This window comes from Leguminivora glycinivorella, chromosome 13 (genome assembly GCF_023078275.1).
Source record: "Leguminivora glycinivorella isolate SPB_JAAS2020 chromosome 13, LegGlyc_1.1, whole genome shotgun sequence".
Lineage (NCBI taxonomy): Eukaryota > Metazoa > Arthropoda > Insecta > Lepidoptera > Tortricidae > Leguminivora > Leguminivora glycinivorella.
In genome coordinates this window covers 10,672,818-10,695,315 of record NC_062983.1, presented here as the reverse complement: position 1 = coordinate 10,695,315, position 22,498 = coordinate 10,672,818, and the positions used below count along the sequence as shown (strand labels likewise).

At 35.4% G+C, this 22,498-nt stretch overlaps 1 protein-coding gene across 2 annotated transcripts in view; it reads right to left on the bottom strand.

Moving 5' to 3' along the window:
* LOC125232610 overlaps nt 1-22,498 on the bottom strand; it is a 167,138-nt gene that overhangs the window by 80,867 nt on the left and 63,773 nt on the right. For both annotated transcript variants that reach the window (XM_048138342.1, XM_048138343.1), the window contains one exon: nt 8,477-8,513. The gene's annotated coding sequence lies outside the window, so the exon portion shown is untranslated. The remainder of the gene's footprint in view (nt 1-8,476; nt 8,514-22,498) is intronic.

Here is a 22,498-nt window from a genome sequence, read left to right as displayed (position 1 = left end):
AAAGTCGTTTATCATACTAAAATTTGCAATGCTATTCATATTTTAATGAACGATACTTATATAAGCAATATGTTTTAATATGAATATCAGGTACATGTACCTAATTATCTCAGTCTAGCTCATTTCACTTCTATAAATAATTTCGCAGTGACTTGGACATTCGTTGTAAATGTCTCACTTGAAATGTTTATTTAATTTATACCAATAATTCTCTCTGAATTATGGGCGTGGGCAGGAAGACGGTGTTAGATCAGATATTTATTGTGAAACTACTCGTCCATTTATTGACGATTTATAGACGGTGGAGAATCACGCGTTTTTGGAAACTTTAAAAATAGTAACACAATTTTATGAGCCTACGTCAAATAGCCATTCACTCTTGATATTTTACGCGTGTGTGCCCTAATATTTCACAGCCCTTTGATTATGAGCAACGTAGAAACGTTCCAGGCGTGAAATAAAGCTACGCGACACGCAAAAGCGAGAAGTAAATTAGCACCATTACCCGGCTCTAACTCAATAATTGATTACTACGCTGCCAATTGAACTGACCAATTTCACCTACAACGGTTTAAAATTCGTCAAGCGCGAACTATATCCTAAAGCAACGTGAATAAGTCACAACATCGTTTGACACCTAACAGCCCAAACACGAATGCACTATCCTTTATTAGTGGACGTATTGACAGAACTAACGATTAACGTACGACAGAATCGGAACAAATATTTGGATGCTCAATTAAACAAATGAAATTCGATGTGGTACAACACTCCGAAACGAGTTTGGGGGAATCAGAGTTCGAAATTCGAAATATGGAAAGAAAACAAACAAATATCGGCATTAACGCGGCTGTTGTGACATCTGTCGACGCGTGGAGCCGCGTTGCAAATGTACATTAATAATAACCGGCGCTCAGCAAAACTTGTTTTTCTACACTGACACTACAAACAAACTGTTGCATGGAAAAATTGGGAGAACGGAAACCCTGACAATGACAAACAATTTACATTAAGCGTTCTGTATAACAAACTGGAAACAGGATATCGTTATAATGTTACAATATGAAATTATACTAGCTCATGCGCAACTTTATATAGTCATTACCAATTTCGAAGCTCATTACCTGTCGGCTTTACAAGACCGCACCAATCTATAACGGCCGGTCACTGCCCACTCGCCTACAAAAAATATAACACGACAGCTGTTGTAGGAAGGACGCTAATAATAAAGTAGAAATTTCGACGGCCATTATACATTATCTTAATTTTGATACGGTTTACAAAAGAGCGTTAACTCGTGCGACATATGTGTCGGGGAGTCGGGGTTAAGCTTAACATCGGTCGGTAGTCGGATTATGTGATAGCTTTTTATCGCTATTCTCGATATGTGCACTCACCTTTGAAGATAAAATTATCTGCGTCGTTTCGCCTGTCACGCTCCATATGTTTCACAACCCAACCAAAACTGTCAATTGATAACAGACCGTCAGCAACTTTGAATTGTTTCGGACCAAGTATTTTACCGGCTTGATATCTGTCATCGAACTTTATGAGCAACGAAGATGAATCGATACAGGCTTTGCGCGGTAGTATCTGCCCATTCCATCTGGCGATTCGCCTTACTTGTAAACATTTGGGCCATATAAGGCAACACCTAAATTTCCTGAGTCGCAAAGAGACTAAAAATAAATTTATTTTAGCACCACACTTTTGTTGACAGCAATTCGGTGGTCATCAATAAAGCCTATCTCGCTCACTCATCACTGCACTGTGTGGGTGCGCACCACTGACGTTCCAAAGGATACGGTCGATACGGACGACACCAAAAAAATAAACAGGTACCAGAAACCGACATTCGTTAGCGGTGCCGAAACTCAAAGCGAAAAAATCGATAAGCATCTATAATTTCTTAGAAGTCACAAAAGGGACTTCGATCCAATGAAAATTTTTGTCTTACTGCATAATTTATTTTTAACTGTTCACACTCTATGAATTTTGGAATTAGAATAAGTTGTCAAGCTTGTTGCGTTTGAAGGTTACTTGGAGGCACTTTATCAGATACGTGTGAGTTATAGTCTCATTCGACAGGCAGGAATGCGACCTGCAGACAGGGCATCGGTTGCCAATGAGCCATATGTAGATCGAATCAACGAATTTATATCTATAGTTCCAGAACAGTGTTACGGTCCCACGATTCGATTAAACTAATTCTTTCCTGGGACGGTAGCATCAAAAGCGTTTGATAAAGACATAATTTTGTTAGAAACTTTTGTCACTTCGAGCCTTCCGAGAACAAATTGATTCATTTCAACAATCCCTAGATTGTTTGACTCCATAAATTGAGACGTCTTCTGGTTTAACTGCCATGTCGGCGTTATTGTCACCTTTTTTTTCTAATCCTCAGGTAAAGACCTCAAAATCTCGGCATATGGCGATAGAAACCTATCAGAAAATGATTGATGATCAACAAAATTAGCTACAGCCAGATGAATGCATGATTTTGAAATGTTTAGGGAAGGTGTTAATGTTAATGATGTATTGGAATAAGATAGGCGTAATTTGAACCTCAAGATAGATTAGAGAGGAGTGAGTTAACACAACCAGCAGTTTCTATATATCATTGCTTAACTTAAGTCCTAAACGCGTAAAGTACTAGGTTAAGATAAGACCATCATTTCTAGTAGTATCTCAACTTTTTAAATTTTAATCGGCATTTTTGTTTCTTGTATAAAACTACCTATTCCACGTTCAAGGTTTCTAATAGTTTCTATCTTGTCTAACAAAAACTTAGAATTTAAACGTCTTACTTTAGAAGGGACACAAAATATAAAGTCATCGTGACAAGTAAACAAATAGACCATTATAGAATTTTAGAATGAAAAAAGTTTTATTGTTCCCTTTCGAGTGCCATAAAATCATACTTAAGTTCTTTTAACGTTATTTGGCGCCATGGCACCTAAAACAACTTTCAATGAAAGGATTTTTTTCATATGAATGTAGGTGTTTTATAGGATTAGCTGGTAGTGGGTCAAGTGGGGCATTTGCGTCTGGTGGGATAACCTCGTCCTGCCCACCATACAGCTGCCCATATACAGTTTGATCCATTAAAATTTAAACCAAATAATTGAATAAATAGGGTAGATTTAACTTTGTAAAATCTTGGTAAAATATCAAAAAAAATGTAATTTTTGCCTATCCAGGCTTTTAATTTATAAATTCCAAAAAAAATGTAATAATTATGTCTTCAAAGTTTTATTGTATATAATAATCAGGTTACATTGTAGGTCGAAATATACAATTACACATTCAGTTACACTGAGACTTTACCTTTTCAGGCATATACACATTTAACTTAAATATAAACATTATTACTAGTAACTTAAATAATCATTGACTGAATAAAAACATTTTATAAATCACATTGGGCAGGACGAGGATAAATGCGTATTTTGAAGATATTTTAGAAATCTCAACGAGTATCTAAAATAATGTTAATGAAAGGTAAGATATAATTATTAGGTATATTCTATCATTATTTATATTCTTTAAACGTCTATTTCTTGTTTTATGTATGAAACTGTTTTTAAGTACAATACGGTATTAGGCAACATAAAGCCTCACCGTTTCTCTCAGTCCGTGGGTCACATATCGTATTGTATCCGAAATAAACACTAAAACGTTCCAAAAGACACCGTGGAATTTATTGCGTGAAATAACTTTTATTATACCTCATGTTTCAGTGTCAGTATAAACTTGTTCGGTAAGAATGTCGATCGTAAAAGATTACTAAACGTCGAACATAATACTAGCCGGCCTAGCTGAATGACAATCGTTGAGGCTACGTGGCGGAAGAAACGCCGTCTAGCTCTGTCACACCACTATAGAAGAGTGACAGCGACAGCTAGCTACGAAACGCTTACGAAGCGTAAGCAATTGAGACGTTGGTTAGGTACAGGCTTTTTACAGCTTTAGCATTTTTGTCTAGCTCGGTTTCTTTATTACCTATTGTTCTTGTTCGTTCTTAGTGATAACAATAAACCATATTTTCTATAAAAGCTCATTAATAGTTTAAAATTAAATAGGAATCTACAAATGTGACACTAAAACTGACATGCACTGCTTTCATTGTCGTTAACTAGCTATTGTATTGAAGATAATACTTAACAAACAAAATCAATATAAATAACAATTACGTTTAAACTTATGTTCATCATATTAAATTTAATAGTAAACGCTGCGATTTATTTACACAATTAAAACTTAAAATATAAAATTATTATTTATACAAGTATAAAGCATAGTAATAACTGCAAATGCGATGCAATAGTTAATAATGCAGTCATATATTACGTGAAAGCCAGCCTTAATGTTCCTACAGATATGTTCAGCCAAAGCCACGTGGGAGTAACAAGGCCTAGTGCGGTAAAGCAATAATTGCGAACGCGTGATCTTTTGTTGTAATAGTATAGAGAGTATTGACCGTGGACAGTTTAGAAAGGAAGAAATAGGGACCAGAAATCCATTGACAGTAATCGTTGTCAATCAATGTGAACTATGGATTTTATTAAACGTTTTGTAAACTAGGGGAGCTAAATCATGGGAATAAACGATTATTAAATATTTCTAAAAATCGGTCGACTCAAGTAGAAGTCTTTATAAAATACACATTATCTGGACGAAGGTATTTTCTTCTGTAAAGAAATAGATTTGTAAAAGATGTCTGACTTTTATAGCCATTGTTGGAGGGGCAGGAATATGTCAAGTTCATAAATTGTATTATTGCGGCCTGAGCATTTAGTAGTTTGCCCATTTTTTTGACCTGCCGATTTGTATTGTGCGCAAAAAATAAATAGTTGAATTAAATGTGGGGAGATATTTGACCATCTGTCACTAACACAGACCGGTTTTTTATTATTATACTATTTTCACTTGTCTAGTTGTTCTCATTATTATAATTTTTTTTTATTATAAATACGAATATTTATGCATGCATTTACCCTTTATTTTTGTAAGCCTTTATACTTCTTTTCTATCTTCAATAATAGACGGCTATGTAAAAGTCCACAAAATGATCCTAATTTCCACAAAACTTCAGCTAAACTGTGGAATGAATTCTCGTCTGCGGTATTTCCGGAACGATACGACCTTCAAATCTTCAAGAAAAGAGCGTACACCCATCTTAAAGGCCGGCAACGCACCTCCAACACCTCTGGTGTTTCGGTTGTCCATGGGCGGCGGTAATCGCTTACCATCAGGCGACCTGTCTGCTCGTTTGCCTCCTATCCCATAAAAAAAAACTTATTTCGGCCACGGTTTAAGGACCTAAAAACCGGTTTTTGGACCGAAAAACCCGATTTAAGTACATTGGCCGAAATAAGTACCTATCGAATGAATCGAGTCCGATGCTAGTCAAAGGTTAGCCGGCAGAAATTCTTTTCGACGAAACCTCCGAGCTTACAAGCATATGTCCTTAAAAAAACTTCATACAAAAATTTATACCACGTCAAATCTTCGAGAAATGGCTTCCTCCAGATAGAGACGTTAGTATAAAATTAATTGTCCTGTCCTTTGGCGCATCTGCCGCGTCTATTGTTGTTTTTTCTCTTTCTTTGCCTTGCTCATGACCGGGACGGCAAGTTACTACAGATTTTGAGTTTATAAAATTGTCCGGTTTTTTAGAAGTGATATAACATGTGTTTGGATAATAATGAACAGATGTTACTGACCGCACCTATAACACGGTTTAGAGAACACGCAACGTTTAAATCCACGAGAGAAATAACATGATCAAATGTTTGTAAACATGATGGTTGTGCACAGAAATTTAAAGTATTTGTTGTTCCAAAGATGTAACACAAGCTCAAATATTCGATACTCATTAGAAATTCATGTAATCGATACGAAGTTGGTCGTAATTATTCACGAATGCTTGATTCTACATAAAGCTCATGTACCAACTCACGCCTTCCATACAAAACTGATACCGATCATCATAAACCACTGATAACGAACGTCTCGGAGCGAATGCTTATATTACATTTCAATTACCATATAAAATGTACGTACAAGAACCACGAACTCCGCTCCGATAATCATCTAATCAAAGATCATTCAATAACTTTTATTTCAAGTATCGAGAAACTGATCAAAGCGGTGACAATTCCAAGCGATGAAAAGCCGTAATTGGCCGCCATCAAGAGTGACATTGGCGTGTACGGATCGACTGCTACGTAAACCGAATCTCGCGTATTATCTTAAACGAGCCTACATCATCCAATGCAATAATGTTAGTACAACACTAATTACATATTCCAATTCCAAACATACTCATATTAGCATAGCGTTGGTTTTTGTTCGATGAACCAAGCGTCCAAAGGCTGTTTCTGATTCAAAAAGGAATGTAGAAAACGTCAATGAGTATCCGAAATTCGAAACGTAAACGATGTTTCTCGACTTGTCGGAACCATCTCCGCTGGAAATGTAGTCAGACAAAAAATAGAGCATGATTCCAAATACAACTTTGCTACATTCTGAATACTGCGGGACTTTTCAAGCAATACCAAAACAAGCCAAATGAATTCAAGCATTTATCCAAGTTCTCATATACTTAAAGCGCAATTGTTATTAATGCTCAAATATAATTGTATAATTTTCATTACTACATGTAGTTGTAGTGGAATCTCAACTTTTTGCCAATTTAATTCACGCTACAGTTATTGTTTCCAACTTAATTATTCAGCGAGCAAATATGCGTAAAATTACGAATTTTGGCCCCATTGTTCGAAGTAAATTAAAACACTTTTCATGTTCAAAAACAACAATGCTTGAACGCGAACTCGTCGATTCACTTATTATTCCCTTGATGGCCTTAAAAACATTGTACGGACTTTACAACTTAATAACATACATATGTTAAATTGGACGGACTGACATACGATTTATAATGCACCTTTAGACCGCAATAAATTGTAACAGAGACAATAAAGTTTCGCGGGTTGAAAAAACGATAGAAGAAAACAAAGGGCATAATGAATTGAACAACATAATACGAAGTTAATAAGGCGATTTGGGATCAGGGTATGAAAGACACCTGCGAGGAACGAAACGTCTTCATTAAAAATGAGAAGGATCAGGGAACAGGTGTGTTCCGTTTTACGCTATTGGAAGCTGTCTGATCCGCTACGATAATTATTGATTGCGAACTAATAGCTTTATTGTACGTTTATAGCTTAATGTTGGGTTTGATTCTAGATTAGACATTCATGTTGATTAGGGAATAAACCGAGGGATCATAAAAAGATGTTAGTAAAAAGTCTTTGAGAGCATTATATTACTACTAAGTAAGCGCCACGCGCCATGGTACTGAATAGCATTTTAAGTAGATGCCTATTTATTATTTTCAGAAAGGAAAATACCGAAACCTTTATATATTCAAAAGTTTTTAACTAATTAGAAACCAAAATACCTGTCAAAACAGCCACACATTTCGGTAGCGGTCTTAAATTTCAACGATGAGACAAAACTTCTCTCAAGTTTCAGAGTGTTTTAACCTTAATTGTTTTTAAAGTCATAACAGCCTAGCATGTTCAGTTTGTAAAACCGACGTCTGAATTCTTTATTCACGCCGGATGCGAGGTTTTGGTGCTTTCACCCTGAGAATTCAGCATGCTAGGACCTCCCGGCAATTGTTTCGCTTATTCCGCTGACAGCCGAGACGCGATTGGCGGGATCTCGAGATTTTAAAATGGCGGCCGACCTCGGCTGACCCATCCGTCAGGCGCGAAGGTGGAACATCTGTTTTAACATGTCGGCTTTCCAGTTAATATAGCTATTTCTTTAAATTTTACTCGTTTAGTTTTTGTGGATTTAAAGTGTGCCAGTGTCGACATGAAATTGAGTGAGAATTTCTTTGGAACGGATTATATTGTCAGGATGGATTAACGTCAGTTGACACGTACAATATTTTGCTGTCACTGACATCTGTTTATTAATTAGTTAAAGGAAAGAAAGTAGGTACATCTAAGACAAGTTATGTTTATTTACAAGTTTTTTTTTTTACTTCAGATTAATAAAATTGATCGTACTTGAATTGACTTCAAAAATTAAAGCTATTTTAAAAAGCCAAGAATACACACTTACAATATAAATGAATGTCAAAGCAAGTGTACTCGACCTTAATCCAAGCGCGTTGTCATTTTTTAAATCCACCCTCAAAATAGGCTATAATATTAATGTAAAAGAATATAATAGCGGTAGCCCGAGGCCCGCAATTTCCGTCGGCGCTACCGAAATGCCGAGACGGCAAACTTAGTACATCACTCCTCTTGTTTACAAGAATCGTTAGCATGTCAGCCAATCATTTTGGAATCCCTGCATTTATTACAGACATTATTTCCATAAAATGAACACTACATCTTTATTTTAAGGCGGTTTAATGATGCGTGAAGACGGTAGTTTAATTTTGAGGGTAACGTACCTTTTTATCGAGGATATGCTCCGTATAGGCGCGACATCTGTAACAATAAATATCTGCATTAGTAATAGAAATTATACAATTGTATCACTAAACAATAATAGATTCTTAAATATAATTTCCTATATTGTAGAGGTGTTCTTGTATAGATAGGTATAAGTTTTTTACTTCTGCAAAAATAACAAACCTTGTTATAGTGACAAAGCGTTTTTACCCAATCATTACCCGTCGAAGCAAAAACATCGAACCTAATGATTCCAATTTCATTCTCTTCACACGTTCTTCCTATTACCTCGAAGGTATCAAGCGCAACTTTAGGCCAATCTTCTGTTTCCCCATCTCTGTCTCACCCGTTAACATTGTTATCTCTATCTCGTTTACCCAAACCCTTTGCGGCGCCGTGATCTGAGCAAACGACGCATGCGTTCTGAATTAAGCAATTATGGTTAATTTTGAGTCTCCCCGTATTATAGGCAGAGTCGTGGCGGCGGGAGAAATGTGTTATTTTGAATCGTAATTTGTGAGAAGGCATCCGCCTGAGCAGTTGAAAATTATACACTTAAACTTTGAGGTACGTTTACCTTGATAGAAGTAGGTATTAATGGACTACTGAGAGCGTTACGCTTTATAGCTAAATTACAATAGTGGGTAACTTTACCGCCTTTTATAACAGTAATACCGTCATACTGAGTTGAGTTCATATCTCTATAATGCCTTCATCATATTGCTAAATTAGTAAGTTTTTTTTTAGATTAAGCAACCGTGAACTGCCTCGAGATAAAAAACGTAATAACAATAAAGCTGCTTAAGATTTAAAGTGTCCATGAACACATTAAACGTCGATAAGCTTGTCTCTACATAAATGAATTCATTGACTGCCATTATAATGAATTTGATAAAATAATTTGCATTTGTCAAAACCCATCAGCGTACAAATTCGAACGTATTAAAAAGAAAAACACAATTCGAACGGCCGTCGGTTGGATTCGAATTTTAAATCATAATGTGGGGTGATTAATATTCTTCGTGTCCATTCGAATGACACTCCATGTCAACGAGCTCTAATATGATTGGACGTTTTTGTATAAATTACAACACCGGGCGGGGTCTATTGGGTATAATTAAAAAGCATAGATTGTTATCGCCTCGCCAACCAGCCAGGTTTCCGGCGCGTAATTGTTAACAGACTCCTTTATAAGTCTTTAATAATTAAAATACAATGTTCCGGTGTGAAAATATGCGTAGCAACTAGGTTTTGGGGTCGTGAAAATTTTACTAAGCAATTATATACTAAAACAAGCGGTGCCATTATTTTCAATAGAAACAATTCAAATCTAACTGTAGTACAAATGGGAGTACGCAAGGCTATCCTGATCTAAGGATATAAATATTCCCTTTAAAGTCTAAGGGCATTGTTAGCTAAATTCAAGCTTGAAATGCATCTCACGTGCCTTATATCTATTTAGCGCAACCATACAAAACGCAGGAAAAATTAATAACCCGTATGAAGATGTAGATTTCACTGGGCAACTTGTTAGCGTCAGCGTTGCTGAACGGCGTAACATATGGCACGGTCTTACAAACCAACTTATAGGTAAAATTATACACGGTGCAATAAGAGGACACCGAATAATTTTAATTATTACTACTGATGAAATTTTCTAGATTTCGGCTAGGTAGTTTATGAGTTAATATTTAACTTAATACCATGAAAAAATAAGCCACTTTTAATCATAGTACAAAAGCTTCTTTGTTGGTGATGATACCATTATAAGGCATGATATAACTTTTCTTATTGATAGATGTTAAAAAATGACAAGGAATACATTGCAAAATGTAGTTTTTAGATTTAAAAAAATCTAATAATTATTTTAATATAAGAAAGAAGAAACGGAGAAACGGGAGTCATGGAGAGCCAGGGGAGAGGCCTTTGCCCAGCAGTTGGTCACTCAAATAGGCTAACAAAAAAAGAAAAATATGTTAAGTGTCAGTTTTACGACTAAAATGTATTTATTGAATTGCGTTGAAGAAGGAGGTGGTCAGAAATGCCGGTTAAAATCATTCGGGTGCCTCATAACACCGTGTATAGTTGTGTAGGGTAATATAATACGCACCCATGTCACAGTTCCTTATCATGACTTGATGAATTATCGCTGCAGTGTATGTGGTTTAAGTAATAGATGACAAGTGGCTGCTCAAGTTGCTGTGATTTAGGTGGGTCGGTGAGGGCTCTGAAGTTTGTAGTGTAATGTGGCTGAAATAGTTTATATAGGAGACCTTGTTTCCACAATCTGACATATGTTGCAGAAGTCGCTTTACGAGTACTTCCTCCTGAGTCCTGGCAGCATTTGTTTTGTTTTTGAATTTGGAACCCTTTGTTGCTCAACAAAAGTTCAAAATACATTTTGGAACGTGTACAAAAAATTGTACACGAGGACTTAGGAGGTCCTGAATGAAAGGTAAATTGATGGTCTTATAAGATGGGAGTAAGCTCTTTTCCTGAAGATTTAGGCTAAACTCGCCTCATTCGGTGACACGCCTAATTCGGTGATACAAGCTTTGAAGCACTATTCCGGAAGATGATTTTTGGTTGTTTCACCAAATTAGGCGTGTTACCTAATGAGGCAAGTTTACCCTAAACCTCCTGTCTGTCTAAGAAGACCACGGGCGATATTTCATTCAACAATTTTTTTTAAGAGGCAACAGTTGAAGTTTTTAATCTATTTAATTCTTCTTCTTCAAACTAGCGTTTTCCCAACCAGGTTCTACTTTCCTGATCAGTTTTCTCCATCGTTCAATTTCATTGCTGTTAGATTTTCTATTTAGAGAGACATAGATAACACTATCTAGAACACTCAAGACTCCTCTCATAACTTCAACTAACTCGAAACTAAGCGCTCTAATATACCTAAATTCTCCTCATATTAACCCTGTATCGTCCTGTGGGGATCGTTTGAAATGCAAATTCTAAACTGTATTAGCCATTGCTATATCGGCACCGCCATACGCAAGTCAAGTTTCAGTAGATCGACCCAGTTAGGTCGCCTCCAAAGCATACTAATTGTTTCCCGAGTCACAGTATAAACAACCAGTAATAACTACTTTAACAAACGTACGCCGCGCGGGGTGCACACAAGCGCGTCTCGTACGCACGCAATACATGCAAGCGGATTTGATAAACGTGGATAATAATAATTTGCATCAATGATATTTTTTGTGTTTTCTGACTGATATAATGTGGTATTATTATACTAAAACTTATAGTTAATAGTATTAAATAACAACATCTTACTTTGGACGATGTTGAGTAACATTTATAGTTATTTTGTTCAATCACGTGCTTTCGAACGCAGTAGGTACCTTTTGCGTCGCCGCTGACGGAGAGTAACTACTGAGTCGTCTTTATACTGTGCCTGAGTTTAAGGCAAGCTGTTGTTTTGAGTTGATTAAGTGTGCAGTTTCTGCATTATAATGAAGTTATAAAGTCAAACTCGAGACACACAAAATGATTGAAGTACTACTGAGATAGTTGATGAAGCGTAGTATTACGATGTAGAAGGAAGTAACGGGAGAGGAAAACCAAGGAAAAGGTGGACATGTATATGAAACGAATGCATTGAATGAGGGTATTGGTAGAGGAATACATGCTGCGCCGATCCCAAATGGCTGAAATAAGGTCAAGTATTATGATGATGATATGAAGCGGAGTGAGGAGAAAAATGTATAATCCATACTACATTTTGCGTAATAAGGAATATATACAATAATATCATTATTAAAAGTAAAAATAATCTATTCCCTAACTTAAAATTAACTTATAAGTAAAACATGCTCCCCAAGTCGTCACTGTGTGTTATGGTGCCCAGAAGGCTAGCAGCGTTACCCTTTTGGATAGCCAGTTAACCTCTGGCCGAAGTAGCTGCCAGCTCTCTGGCACTACTACTGTTGTTACATATATAGAAAAACAGAAAATGATTACGTTTTAGAAAATGTTGTAGATTGTTTCTTAAAATAATATTTGAATGATTTATATTGATGGTTGAACTTAACTGCGGTTTTCAGACGTATTGTTAATGAATTCACAGAATTATTAGAGACTTGCCAGTCCTTTTCATAATAACTATCATCAAAGCGGCCTCTTGAATAATTGAATAGGTAATTTAGGAGCACTAGAATACTGTTTAATGTAACCAAACTTGTCATTTTAGCTTTAGTATTATAATTGTCTTGTTTGAATATAGAAATCCCCTTTTCATCATTATTATAAAGTTATTTAAGTAGTATTCAGTGTTCTTAATGAGTATGTTACTGACAAGCAATAATGTAACATTTAATTTATTACATTTTACAATTACGGCATTATTATAACTTCAAACAGAGACACAATGTATGTTTAAATTTACCTGTCAGAATATTTCCATATTTTCACAAACAAATGAACGCAAATATATTTATTATTTATTTATTTATTATTTACTAGCTTTTGCCTGCGGCTGCGCACGCGTTAGAAAGAGACAAAAAGTAGCCTATGTCTCTCTCCATCCCTTCAACTACGTCCACTTAAAAAATCACGTCAATTCGTCGCTTCGTTTGTCCGTGAAAGACGGACAAACAAACAGACACACACACTTTCCCATTTATAATTTTAGCATGGATTAATAATTCACCACAGAACTGACAATGACATCAAACGCCAAAACCAACTGACATCTTTGACGTAATGAAATTGCCAAACGCACAGACCAAATTACACGAACATTATGAATATTATGATACTGGATGACAGTTTAGGAGACTCATCTGCATATAGTCGGATGTTTAGAATGCAAATTGTAGTAATAGTGGCACTCGTGTAGCCGACATTAATAATAATTTGGACGATGACAAGCGATAGGAAGTGACGGGATGAAATGATGTGATACGAGTTTACTGGTAACGATTGAAACTGACGTACTATGTCCCGATTCAACTTTTTTTAAATGACTCACAGTGCGTATTTGCGTACGAAGAAGTAATTCTTCAAAAAGTCTAAATTGTGAAAATAAACGTACTATGTCCCGATTCAACTTTTTTTAATGACTCCCAGTGTGTATTTGCGTACGAAGAAGTAATTCTTCAAAAACTCTAAATTGTGAAAATACATACTGAAAACACGGTTCGACTCACGCCATACTATTACTTGTCGATATACTATTGGCACGATATGTAACTGTCGCGAACACTCATTCCTGAAGAAGGATCTCTGATGGATCCGAAATATGTAAATTTTATTCCGATCGCCACTCGACTATCTGAAGGTTGTCTGTAAGAGACCGCTGTTTTAGCGATAAGACCGCCTGTTGTTACCTACCACGTTGTATCTGTTCTGAATTATGTTTCTTTTTCTTCTGTAGTGTGCAATAAAGTATTTTATTATTATTATTATGTAAGCAAGGATACACAATACACCTATTAAATACTATCATAACTACACTGATGATGCCTACGAACTTATTTTTTTCACAATGTGTATCCTGTAAGTATATCCACAGAATATATAATAGTAGTATATCGCTAAATAGTGAGATATAATAAAGTCTCACCGTGTTTTCAATTTTTTTACAATTAATAACAAGAAAATGTAACTGCCAGCTAAATTTTTATCTCTTGATATAAAAACAAGCGTGTTGATATTTAAATATTGGTGTTAGTAGTAGACAGATAGTACATTGTGTAACAAGGGGAGGAAGTCGAATATTACTAACGAGAGTAAGTTAAATCGCGAAGGCTTGCCGGAGCGATTTAAAGACTCGAGTTAGTAATATTCATACTCCCCGAGTTACACACAATGTTTTTCATCACACTTGCAATATAAAAAATATGTAAATAGATGTAAAAAAGTTAAGTATGGTACAAGAAATTTCATTATTCCCTTGGGAGAACGATTTTTCTATAACTCACGCTCCGCCTGCGTGCAATAGCACATTTAAAGTGCGGGTGTGATGAAAAATAGTGTACTTGATTCACGCCGCTACCGCCTGTAACTCACAAATATTATAGTAGGTATGCATAATGTCACTTTATGTTACTGATGTTCATTTCCGTATTTAGGCAGTCGAGAGTACACATAATTTACAATAATAATGTGGCTGAATATGTCATAAATTATCCACGAGAATGTTTAAAGCAACGGAACTAAGATGACTAGTAATGAAGATGTATATGTTATGACAGAATAGGAAACGTTGTTCATGATTAAATCAGTGTTAGACATCACTAAGCTACTCGTATTTTATGTATTCATGAGATTGTTGACTTTACAATTATGTGTGCTATTCGAGTAAATATAATTATTTAGACAAGCAGTAAGAGATTTCTTACAATCTGATTTATAACGTCATTATGACATAGTTCTACCAGCCTAGGTTTCCAATTGGTTGACTGTACCTACTCCTCGTCTTGTGTCTCCTTTAAATGTGCCTAAAAGTATAATAAAAAGGAAGATATATTTAATAAAATGAATTTTTCAATACTACCACATCTCGGACACTGGCGATTAAATATATGAAAGAGGCGCGTTCCTATAGCACGCATTCTATGCTCGTGTAAGTGAACGCTTACCATGCTTGTATGAGTGAGATATGACAGGTCGACTGTTCACATTTTTGACAGGCGGTAACTGTGAGGTAACCGAGAGGGGGTGGGCGGCACTTTCAGCGAGGAGCGGGAGTGGTCATACTGTACGATAGTACTCTTTATTATACTGTGATAGTACTATCAATATAATTTTTCCTATTTTGAATGTGTGCCAAATGTAACCTGATTAGAAGCTAAATGAATAGACAAATTGCTAAGACTCCTGCATAAGTTAATACACGCATTAAGAACCAATATTTTACCAATAAAATTAACTACATAATAATATAGTGCACATTGACTTAAGTGTTTAGATACAGTTTTGGTATAAACTTTAACTTAATAAGCGTCATGTACCAATTCCCATGAACATTATAATGCCATTGTACTAGTAACTGAATGTATGAAAATGCAAATAATTTCATTAAATGCAACGATAAACATGTCCTAGTTTCACTTATATTAAAATGATATGTAAATTAAATACCAAGCGAGCCTGCTCGAGTTTCTAGTAATAAGCTATACACCGGTCAAATCTTACATGAAAATCGGCTAAAAAAACAAAGTGTGATGTAAAGCTGGATTTTTGGTATGTTATTTGGAGTCCTTGGGGGAATGTAAGACTATGTTTTGCAAGCAAAAAAAAAGTGTGCTAACTTCGTAATTTAAAAAAAAAAGTAAAAAAATCGGACTTTTTTTGGTTTTTATTTTTTTATTAAAAAACTATGCGTTTTTGGTCAAAAATTGCCTTGTAATGTTGAAAGCGCATTAAATTTCAAACAGTTTGATATCTTTTTTATCAATGTCCGTCAAATAGTTTTCGAGATATGAAGCGTCAAAAAAGGTTAATTTTTGACGCATTTATAAAATGTAGCGTTTTGCCAACATTTTTGGACAAATATCTGCAAAATACTTCATGATATGATATATATTGCAATACAACATTGTATAAATTTATTTTGCTTTAGTTTTAGTGCAAGTAAAAGTCAGTAAGAAGAATAGTTACTTTGGTAAACAAAAAAAAATCTATAAATAGAGAAGCCAAGAGTCTGGTAGATTGGTTAAGGTATTAGTTTACGCTAAAAGTTTTAGGTTGAAAGTGTTATCTATTCGATCTTACTTTCTTTGATATCCGTTTATCTGATAAAATTGTCTAAGCTAACTTTGCATCGATTTGACTATTACTAATGAAGAAATAAAATACAGTAAAATTTTGAAGTTTAGTAAATTAATTTAATTTAATTTATTTATTATATCAGACAACAAAGGGCCCATAATGGTTAGTACTTATACATTATTGGATATTTTAAAAACTACCTGTTAGTATAACATATACAAAAAGTCGACACAATAATACAACAATAAAACACTCACCTAGTGGCCTAAATTAGAAAAATAAAACAGAATTAGTTACATTTTACTTTTTCCTTTTTGAGGGTCCTGGTTCTGCATCTTGATGGCACAACTCCTGTAGTGATAGAAAGTCCACTTGAGTTGTATTTGACCACCGATTGCTGTGGAATAAACTACGGGAACGGAAAGCGCCCACGCCAATTATTAAGATACTGGAGAAGTGGTATTCCCAGCAGAAGAACGTAGTAAGATGGAAGTCAACTCTGTCCACAGCCAGCGGGCTAAACTGTGGCGTGAGACAAGGAGGCAGTATGTCTCCGGCTCTCTTCAACGTGTACATGGATGGGCTGTCGCAGGCTTTGACCAGTACCAAGGTTGGCTGCTCCATCAATGGGCAAATGATAAATCACATCGCATATGCAGACGATAATATATGGTCCTACTAGCACCATCTGTGGGAGCTATGCGTAAGATACTTGCAGAATGCGAGAGATACGCCAGCCAGAATAACATGGAGATACAATCCGGACAAGTCTGAATTTATGCTCATGGAGGCAGCACATATGCCCACACATGTACCACCTCTTTTGCTTGATGGAGTTTAATTGCGGAGAGTACACGAAGTCAGATATCTTGGTCACATCTTGTCCAGTTTAAAAGACCAGGAGGACATAGAAAGGCAGAGGCGAGCCACCGCAGTAAGGGCAAACCTGTTGGCTAGAAGATTCGCCAAATGTAGTGACAACGCAAAACTAGTGACAGCGCAAAAAGACAGCTGTTCCTCAGTGTATACTGTCGAGTTATGGTCCGACTACACCTGCGCGGCGGTGAGAGACCTGCGCGTGCAATACAACACATACTATGTAGTCTATGTACTGATATTTCGTTAAACGGAGAATACTATGATTCGGGCACGTCCACGACAAACGACAACGCTCGTGAGATTGCATCGATGTTATTGACCCTCAGTGATATGCTTTAAAAACCAGTCCATACAAGAACAATTTCGGAACAATCTGATTCAATTAATGAGGGTTTTCTACTCGTAAATATTTTTTTCCGCCAAGCGTCGATCCTGAGGTCTTTTTGACCGTAAACTTAACTAACTAAATAAATGTTGATTTGATATACGCAAATAATTATGTGTCTGAGTAATACTTGAACAGCCCCAAAATAATCATAATTCATTCTCCGCTACACCTGTAAATATATGTAAACTATCCCATTTGGCCATTACCATCCACCGATTATTTCTGATCCAGTTATACTAGACTTACGATATAATCCTATTTTTTTAAATAACTGGCACACTTTTGGGCTTAAATGAAAGCTAGTGAAATTTTCTACATTTTTATTTTACAATTTATGTAATAGCCTGAGTTGTTTTGCTGATATCTGTCTCAAAATATTAGCAAAATGAATATTTTCATAGAAAGGGGAAAAATGTTCTTTTTTGACGCTTCATATCTCAAAAAATATTTGACGGACATTGATACAAAAGATGTCAAACTGTTTGGAATTTAATGCGCTTTCAACATTACAAAGCAACTTTTGACCAAAAATGCATAGTTTTTTAATAAAACGGCAAATACCAAAAAAAGTCTGATTTTTTTACTTTTTTTTTTTAATTACGAAGTTAGCACACCATTTTTTTGCTTGCAAAATATAGTCCTACATTCCCCCAAGGACCCCAAATAACATACCAAAAATGCAGCTTTACATCACACTTTGTTTTTTTATTTCTCTTTTTGACCAGTGTACTATCATATGTCCCCATTACATTTGAAGAATACTGTTTGTTAAACTAGGGAGCAAATCAAATTATTCCATTTTATGTTCTTTTTTTAACGACGCAAAAACGACGGGGTGTTAACTTTGACGTGTCTGTCTGTCTGTTTGTCTGTCGGTCTGTGTGTGTGTCTGTCTGTGGCATCGTAACTCCTGAACGGATGAACCGATTTCGATTTAGTTTTTTTGTTTGAAAGCAGAAAAATCGGTATACTAAGTCACGGTCGGGGGTTATTTGTTGGTTTTAAATAGTCACAATAATAATATATATAAAATTATAAACTATATAGATATAATATACAACAGAAAAAGAGACCATGCCACCTGTCGCGGTAGCCGAGGCGGGGATCAAACTGGGCAAAATCTTATACCAAGACGTTAGCCGCGTAAGCTGAAAATCCGGGTTCGATCTCCGACTCGGCCATCATCGATGGACTTGGGTATTTTTAACCCCCGACGCAAAAACGACGGGGTGTTATAAGTTTGACGTGTCTGTCTGTCTGTGTGTTTGTCCGTCTGTGATATCGTAGCTCCCGAACGGATGAACCGATTTAGAATTAGTTTGTTTGTTTTTTGTTTGAAAGCTGAACTAGTCGTGAGGGTTCTTAACCATGTTTGATGGAAATCAGTCCACAGTATGTCGGTTTTTTTTTAAATTTAAATATTGTGGTTAGTTTATTCCGTCCACAATATCTATTTCAGTTGATAGGTAATACAGTAATACTGTTTGTTAACAAGAAAAATCATTTAAGCGTATGTGTACGGTGACATGGAAATTGGGGCATAACTATCATAAACACTTAAAAACTAAGCCGTGTCAAGCTCGGCTTAACCTTAATACAAGGAAAAATACACTGAGAGAAAATACAACCAGTTTTCATGTTCGTTCAACAAGTTTTTTGGTTAAAATAGCGCCTACGTGCTCTTTGGTTCAAACAACAAGCTACTTGTCATTTGAATCGGCAATATATTTGAATCAACAAGTCGATTTTATAAAAACAACCTGACACATATTGTTTTAAACATACGTTTGGCTGATTCAAACGGATAAACCGCAACAAGTCGAACTTGTTAAATTCACAATGCAAATTTCGCTCAGTGTAGGGCAACTCCCCATTAATATGTATATTTACGTAAAACATATTCGATGATTCCACTCGGCGTTGAAAGAAGACGTACCTATTTTTATAAGCGTCTTTACGTAGGCAAACATTTTACTTCTTTAGAAAGGTAAAAAGTACATATATACATAGTATTAAGCTTGAAAATCCAAAATAAGGGATTATTTACATATAATGTACCTATATTTTTATACGAATACATAGTAGTACCAAGTACGATATAATACTGGACTGACAAAGCCCATACAAAAAAGCGTACCCCTGAAATGTATGGGCTTTTTAGGCTTAAAACTAGATGGCGCTGTTCGCAACCTGGAAATGACCAAAATCACATTTTCCCCAAATATTTTCCGTGTTTTTATATTTTATAAAATCAAATAACATATTTATTTACTTTTGAATCATGACATCACAATACACATTTTGAAAAAAAAAAAAATTTGTAGGCATCATCAGTGTAGTAATGATATGTATTTGATAAGTGGCGCTAAAAATCGAGGTACGATTCTTAGTATGAAGTATGTAAATCCTATATAAATAATCCTTGGTAGTACTGAGTAAAACTTGTCATCTTTAATGAAATATTGCAATAAACAAGTTTCAACAGGAATATCAATTGAAAGCTTTGCAAACTTTATATTATAAAGCCAATATAAATACCATACATAACAAAATAAATACCTCCAGCTTCGCGTTTTGCAACCTATATTTTATTATACCGACAAGGTGCAATAAAATTATCATAATAAAAGTATAAAAAGGGTTTTCCATAATTTCATACGGAACACTAAGTACATAATCCAGATAATATTTCGCTTCTCTCACGAATGCTAAGTTAATCTGATCCAGCGGAAATGTAAATGGTCCAGAATATAACGTTATATGTCATGTCCTTTATTGTGCTGAACATAACAGCGAAACATGTAAGTATTGAGAAAATGTAAATGTCAAATAGTGTGAAGTAGTAAGGAGATTGTGGCGGTGAGCAAAATTTTATTTTGTTCGCTTGCGACATAATATTAAATATTTATATTTACAGGACAGATGATCTTATATTAACAGCAGTTGGAAAGTAATGGACTTTTTATTGTGTTTCGAAATCTTTTACGAATAAAAAACACAAAGTTATTCAACAGGCAATATTAATGCCTACTGAGATAAATGAGTCTATTGAAACATGTCTCGTAGAAGTTTTGCATACCACTATTGACCTTTGAATTTTTGATGGCGTTTTTGCGTTTAAAACGCATTTACACCGGTAGTGACGCCTTTACCTTACCTTTACCTACCTACCTTTGGCAACCTTCATGTAAAATACATATTACAAGATATATCAATTAACGTATCAAAAAAGCCGCGAGCAACCTTAAACCTACGAAAAATACGCCTCATTTTTCATACTTTAAAGCAGGGAATTGAATTCCGCCATGATTATGAAGCTTGGCGCTATACGCCATAATTTATGTGCGTAGAATCCAGATGTAATCTCGCCAAGCTCATGTATCCCTTAGGATGGCATGCCGCAGAAACATCGATTCAGTACCCAGACTATTTACAAGAGAAAAGACGGAGTTATATTTCTGCTTGCAAAAAACATAATAGAATTTTAAAGCAGGAATTAAGGTTTATGTTTTGATATTTATTAGTTCATAGATGAAATAATTTATTTGATAATTACAAACAGTCATAAAATTATACACTTATTTACGTAACTCTCAGAGGTCGCTCTAACGAATAAGTTTGATGAGTTAAGTTTGTGATTTCAAAATAAGTAGGAACATTTTTAGACATAATTATATCCACTTTAGTACCTAATATTTCATAAAAAGGTAAAGTGAACTAATTGTAAACATCCATTCAAATAAACCTAAATCGTAAATAACTCATAAAGTTAACACTACCCTTCATTAACATTTACGACGTTCAAATTGCTAGTTCTTGAGTTACGACACTTTCGTTTTAAACATACATAGGTACTACATCTGAGCAAGAAATCTATCTTTAGATACAGATAGCATCAAAACACAAAGGATTCTCAATCTTAAGCTGAAGAAACTTGTTTCACATTGGTCCTATTTCCACGGAACTAATATTAAGTCATCACATCTCTAAGGTTTGCATGCATGCTACTTTATATTACTATCCTCTCCTCCATCTAAACGAAAGTTACACCGTAACTCTCTAGTAACAAAGTTACTGTTTTACTGACAAGGAACGGGTTGGTTTTTATAGCGGAAAAAATCGCATCGTCACCGCAGTGACCGTGACGAACTGGGATGGAGACGTCAATTTCTTTACATTCTTCACAAAACCAACAAGAAAGAAGCAAAGAAAAGAGCTCAGAATAAATAGAAGTGAAAAAGCCGGGGTGTGCGGTCGTGACTGTAGCTGCTACTGGATTATTCTCGTTAGAACCGGTATGAAGCTAAGAAAAACTAGGTTCTGTATCGGTTGGGTCTATTCGAGAGGTTCGTTTTTAGATGCTGTACCACCCGGCAAGTTCAGGTCGTTGCTAAATAATGCTACTTTTATTAACGATATATAAGTTAATGAACTTAATTTTACTATGAAATTATTTTAGGAGATACTGGATTATTCTCGTTAGAACCGGTATGTAGCTAAGAAAAACTAGGTTCTGTATCAGTTGGGTCTGTTCGAGAGGTTCGTTTTGAGATGCTGTGCCCCCGGCAAGTTCAGGTCGTTGCTATATATGATAATTTTATTAACGATAGTACATTTTCTTTGTAAGCTAATAAACGTATTTTCACTATAAAATTACTTTAGGAGGTAATTAAGCAAAGCAACTGAAATTTTGTCGCGTAATGAATAAAAGCAAATCAACTGAAAGTGTTTCAAAATGTAATGTTCAGTAAACTGCTGCAGAATTATCGAATATTGTGCTGTATCTGTCTGTTTCCTGTTTTAAATGAACAACATTTGTCGCTGCATTATTGCTGCGATTACGAATAATGCCATCCCTTATTTTATTAAGGAAATTAATAGATACTTGACAAGGAAACTAATACATATACACGAATAGTCGCGAGTTACTTTATGCGTTTTTGAATGGGTACTCTACTCAGTCAACTTTTACACTAAAGTACAGGTATATGGGTATCACTTTCATCGTTCTATAATCTTAGGTTTT